The sequence below is a fragment of the Mastomys coucha genome, unplaced genomic scaffold (assembly GCF_008632895.1).
Source record: "Mastomys coucha isolate ucsf_1 unplaced genomic scaffold, UCSF_Mcou_1 pScaffold15, whole genome shotgun sequence".
Classification (NCBI taxonomy): domain Eukaryota; kingdom Metazoa; phylum Chordata; class Mammalia; order Rodentia; family Muridae; genus Mastomys; species Mastomys coucha.
This window is the reverse complement of record NW_022196897.1, coordinates 118,249,655-118,255,491: the sequence shown is the minus strand read 5'-3', so window position 1 is coordinate 118,255,491 and position 5,837 is coordinate 118,249,655. Positions and strand designations below refer to the sequence as shown.

The window sequence follows — 5,837 nt, the reverse complement described above, 5'->3', positions numbered from 1 at the left end:
TTAAAACACTAAAATAGATAATTAACTGGAACTAATCCTGATCTCTACTAATTCCAGGGCCAGGTAGGAAGCCCGCAGTGGGCGGAGCTTGGAGCAGAGGGGCGGGGCGGGCGAGTGCCAGGGAAACCCGTGGAATAAACTATCCGCTCCTCCCTTCCCTCCTCGCTTCCCCGCTCCCTTCCCACCGCCTTCCAGGACGGAATCAAAATCTGCAGAAGTTCTTTAGAGCCCTGTGTCACTCACCGGCTGACCGCAAGCGCCCGGAACCGGAAGCGTCGACTCCATCTTTGTTGTGGAAAAAGCGAAGTTTAAAAGGAAGTTGTTGAACCGGTCTTTGCAGAGGCCAGAAAAGGGCAAAGCAAGTCAGCTGCGGCCATCTTAACTGAGGGCATTTTCCTGAGCCCCTGCAGCATGCAGGTCATCTGGGATATCTGGTTGCTGTCCAGTGTCCTTGTAGGACTCCAAAGAAACTGGGAAACTGTTAACATGCAAAGTCTCTTTTAAAAGGACGTAAGACGAAAACTGGCCTTGGAAGTACACTCTGAACCCGAGGACTAGGGAGAACATCGAGTGAGGCAGGACGATCAGGAACTTTAGGCTAGCAAAATTCTCTCAAACAGCATTAAAAATATTTTAACATTGTTACATGGGTTCTATTCGGGCTAAAATTTCAGGACTGCACAAAAGGACGAAAGGGGGACTGACTGTTGAAAGACAAAACGAGAGGGGCTGGGGATACGGAGGAGCATGTGAATCGGTGTCTGGATAGGTGAGGACCCAAATTCCACCCTTCTCAAGAAAGGACGCCATCAGAACAAATTCAGCCTAGAGCTAGAGGAGAGTTCTAGAGCAGCATGGGTCTGCTTATGAGGAGATGTGACTGGAAGAAACGGAAACAGAATGAAAAGCCCAAGTTCTAGGGTATTGTCCTTATAGGTTTAAATAAAGGAGATTGTATTGACCAGAACTATGGAGAAAGCAAGCTTGTTTTCAAGTTCATTTAAGTAGCACAGCACAAAAGATTCTGGCCAGGCAGTGGTGGCACATGCCTTTAATCCTAGCACTTGGGAGGCAGAGACAGGCAGATTTCTGAGTTCAAGGCCAGCCTGGTCTACAGAGTGAGTTCCAAGACAGCCAGGTCTACATAGAGAAACCCTGTCTCCAAAAGAAAAAAAAAAAATCCATTCCAGTTTCGTGCTGTGCACTGGGCCTACTACTGTAAAAAGCTAGTCTAAAACAATTCTGTTTAACTGGACTGAGGACGGTTTTCTCACCCACCATAGTCTTGAAGGGGTCCCTATATTTTAGCCCCCTCTAGATACCTACCTTTGGATGAGACCCCACACGTTAGGAGTCCTGCAAGTTAAAGGAATGTTTAAAAATGGTGCTTGAGGGGCTAGAGAGATGGTTTAGTAGTTAAGGACATGGGCTGCTCTTCCAGAAGACCTGGGTTCAGTTCCCAGTGTTTCCATGACAGCTAACAACCTTCTTCTAAACCCAGTTCCAGAGAATCTGGTGTCCTTTTCTAACCTCCAAAGGCACCAGGCACATACACAGTGCAAAATACCCATACACATAAGGTTTAAAAAATAATTTTAAAAATATTTAAACATTGTGCTTGAGCCAGTCGTGGTGATAAATGTCTTTAAAATCCACTGCTCAAGTGGCTGAAACAGGCTGTTCTCTATGAACTCAAGACCATTCTAGTCTAATTATCTATTCCAGGCCAGCCAGAGATAGATAGTAAACACTCTCTCCAAAAAATAAAATAAAATAAAATAAAATAGTGCTTGAGGTTTGGCCATTCAAAGACTACATACTGTGAAAGTGTGTGCACATGTGTCTTAGGGTTTACTTTGCTGTGAAGAGATATGGTCTCTTGGTCATAACCAAGGCAACTCTTATATGGGACTTTTTTTTTAAAGATTTATTTATTTATTTTATGTATATGAGTACACTGTAGCTGTACAGACGGTTGTGAGCCTTCATGTGGTTGGAAATTGAACTTTTGGACCTCTGCTCACTCCAATCGGCCCCACTCACTCAGTCCCTGCTTGCTCTAGCCCAAAGATTTATTTATTATTATAAATAAGTACACCGTTGCTATTCTTCAGACACACCAGAGAGGGCATCAGATCTCATTACAAATGGTTATGAACCACCATGTAGTTGCTAGGATTTGAACTCAGGATCTTCGCAAGAGCAGTCAGTGCTGAGCCATCTCGACAGCCCCCTGGGACAACATTTAATTGGGGCTGGCTTACAAAGTCAGAGGTTCAGTCATGGTAGTATGCAAGAAGTCTTGGTGCTAGAGAAGGAGCTGAGAGCTCTACATCTTGATCTAAAGGCTGCCAGGAAAAGACTAGCTTCCAGGCAGCTAGGAAGAGGGTCGAAAAGCCCACTCTAACAGTGACACACATCCTCCATCAAGGCCACACCTAATAGTGCCATTCCCTGGGCTAAGCATATTCAAATTACCACAACAAATAAAGACCTCACCGCTCCCCAGCGCTCCACCTACACACTGATTATATGTTTCTTTTAAATACCCCATGCTTGTTCTTTCTCACCCTGAGTTTTTCTTCATCACAGTCTCATTCCTTAGGAACATTCTTTTCTACTTCCTGGTCTTTGTAATATTCAGATCTCAGCTTTAGAGAGTTTTCCCTGCAGGAACCTCCCCTGACTTGTCAAATAGGAGTTGACTGTTCCTCCCAGGAGACCTCGCTTTCTACTTATCTCTTTAAATCCTTTTGCTCTTCCTTCTTTTCCCACAAAACAGCAACTGTCTGAAGGGCAAGGATCAGGTCTATGTTTTGCATACTTCCATCCAGATCCCAGTTCAGTGACCCAGGTTGACACGCTGCTATGGTCAGGAATGGGTGAGTGTCACCCCACCCCACCCCGCATCTCTCATTCTCCACCCACACCTGGCTCAACAATTACACCCAAACTTGACTTTACTGCCTGTGATCAGTGAAGCAAGACTTGGAGCCTTTGCCTTTTGCCGTCATCTCATTTGTTTGGTGAACAATTTATGTGTCTACTTTACTGCTCACATGTTTTGGTGTCATTTTTTCCATGATGAAGGTTGTTTTCCCTATGGAGCTTCCTGGAGCAAAGTTCTGAGATCTTAATAACTTTGCTTGGTCTGTAGCTTGCCTCTGACCATTCTCCTTCATCACTTTCTTCTGGGCACAAGAAATTAAAACTGACTGCAGCAGCCATGGAAGCAGAATCTTAAGTTGGGTACAGTGCACTCAAAAGGCTGAAGTGGGCAAATGACTTGAGTCTTCCCTGGAGCATCCCATCTCCAAACAGAAAAGGGAAAACAACAGGGTTTCTCTGTATAGCCCTGGCTGTCCTGGAACTCACTCTGTAGACCAGGCTGGCCTCGAACTCAGAAATCTGCCCGCCTCTGCTTTCCAAGTGTTGGGATTAAAGGTGTGTGCCACCACCACCCGGCTGAAAACAACTAATCTTAATGAGCAAAACAGAGCACGTTTACTAAATGTGGTCGTGTGTGCCTATAACCCCACATTTAGAAGGCTGAGGCAGGAGGATTGTTAGTTCCAGGCCTGCCTGGGCCACATTGTGACAGTTGCATAGTTGTATGACACTATGTGGTTGCTAGAAATCAGACTTGGGTCCTTAGCAAGAGTAGCCAGTGCTCTTAATGACTGAACCACCTGTCCAGCCCTGATTCTCTGTTCTTTTACCATTGATTATATAAGGACTGCATAAGTTGACTTACATCACAATTTTGTATTTATATGTTTTTATGATTTTATCTTAACTGTTCTTAATTATTATGTGTTTATGCATATGTGAGTATGGGTTTGCACACTTGAGTGTTTGCCTGAGGTCAGATGACAGCGTTAGGTGCTCTGGAACTGGAGTGACAGGTGGTTGTGAGCTGCCTGATGCAGGTGCTAGGAAGTGGGGTTAGGTCCTTCAACAGAGCAATGCATGGTCTTGACCACTGAATCATCTCTCCAGCTTCTATATCTGTATTTTTATGAATTTCAGGTAAGCCATCTATTTCAGCCAGAGGAAAAGACTCATTTCGTTGAAAGACAAAAATAGCTATTTTCAAAACAAATTGAGGTCCTTTGAAATTACTTTATCGCTGTGTCACATTGAACTTTGACCTACCAACTACTGTCATTTGGGAAATTATCCTTATGAAAGGGGAAAGAAAACATCACAAAAGTTCAAGGGTTAAGTAATAATGACTCTGAAAACATATTCAGTATCAATGTCATGGCTATTTCAATGATACTGTAAAGATACAATTAGATAATTAGTTGGCACTTGAACTTCTATCAAAGAAGACTATGAAGTTCCCAACTAGACACATAGATCTACAAATGTAGTTCAAGTTTCATTTCCCAGTGACTTCTCAGTACCTAGTGTCCCAGTCACTTAGTCAGCAGCACTTCAGTATTTACAAGTAACAGAAGGTTGGGCTGTAAAAATGGAAAACATTACTGACACAGTGATACTCAAGCAGTAAGTACTTTGAAAACATTCCACAATGGCAGAATCTACAGTTCATTTCCTGGCTCCCAGGGTTGGGAAAGCATAGTAAATAGCAAGCCTGTTGCAGATTCTGATGATCAATAACTGATTATCAGCCTGACAGGATGTAGAATCATCAAGGAGACATCCTCTGGGTGTATCTGGGATGGAGTTTCTAGCCTGAATAGTTGAAGGGGGAAGACCCACCTTAACTGTGTGGCGTTCCGGGGGCTTGAGTCATAGGCTGAACATAGACATAGATGAGAAATTTAACTGTCATCCATCACTCTCTGCTTCCTGGCTTAGATGTGTCCTGCTCCTGCTACCATACTTTCTCAACTGTGCTGAACTGAATTCTTGGAAACCATCAGTCAAAATAAATCTTTCCTCCCTTAATCTGAGTCTTATCAAATATTTTATCACAGAAACAAAAAGTAATGAATACAATGATGCTAGAGGCAGACATATCTAACCCATGGCCCAGAGCCACCTTCAGCTGTCAACACTGAAGAAAGAAGCAAAAAGTGCCTTGAATGTGGAGTTGAGACATATAGCCTGAACTCTGGCTCTCTTAGTGACAATTGTACAATTGTAGTTACTGAACCTCTCTGAGCCTTGAGTTTACCATCTGAAAGAAAAGTCCGATTAACTTCTGGGACTATATCTTCTATACATATAACCCTTGTTGGTATTTAATCCAAACCCACTTAGTATTGTGTAAGTACCATTGGTTTCTTTGGCGTAATCCTCTCTAAATTGCAGGAGTTCATTGCCGACCTGGAGTATTTTCATCATTTCTTGTATTTGTTTTAGACTTGCTACTCAGGCTGCCATTTGATCAAACTAGAGTTTTTAAAATTCCAAGGTCTGGGGTCACAGTTCAGTGGCATAGCACTTGGCTAAAATGTATGAGGCCCTGGTAAGATCCACAGCACCAAACAAACCAAAAACTAACGGGCACTACTGCAAAGCTCTTTCCTCCAGACTGAAACATTTCCTCATGAAGGGAGAATGGAGGCTCAGAAAGTTCATGAACCCCCAAGAAGCTTACAAGACTCTCAATGGACTCTCCCCAAAGGTGGGGTCAGGAGACCCTTCTGTAATGTAGCTGCCGGCAGGTTGTGTGGGAGGCTCCGCTGACACAGTGTTCATGAGTCATCGCCTATGCTGGGGGCGGGGGGGTTTTCAGTGCTGTACTCAAGTCGTGCACGCTCCTATGAGCCTCATAAAAATCATTGGTCGCCGGGAGGTGGTGGCCCATGCCTTTAATCCCAGCACTTGGGAGGCAGAGGTAGGTGGATTTCTGAGTTCGAGGC

General features: G+C 43.9%; 1 protein-coding gene across 2 annotated transcripts in view; it reads right to left on the bottom strand.

Annotated features, from left to right (window-relative positions):
- Shld1 (shieldin complex subunit 1) overlaps positions 1–356 on the bottom strand; it is a 72,775-nt gene extending 72,419 nt beyond the window's left edge. Inside the window, exon 1 of one of the 2 annotated variants that reach the window (XM_031371995.1) lies at positions 244–356. The gene's annotated coding sequence lies outside the window, so the exon portion shown is untranslated. The remainder of the gene's footprint in view (positions 1–243) is intronic. The other variant, XM_031371996.1, reaches the window with a different exon arrangement.
- Between the last annotated feature and the right edge of the window lie 5,481 nt (positions 357–5,837).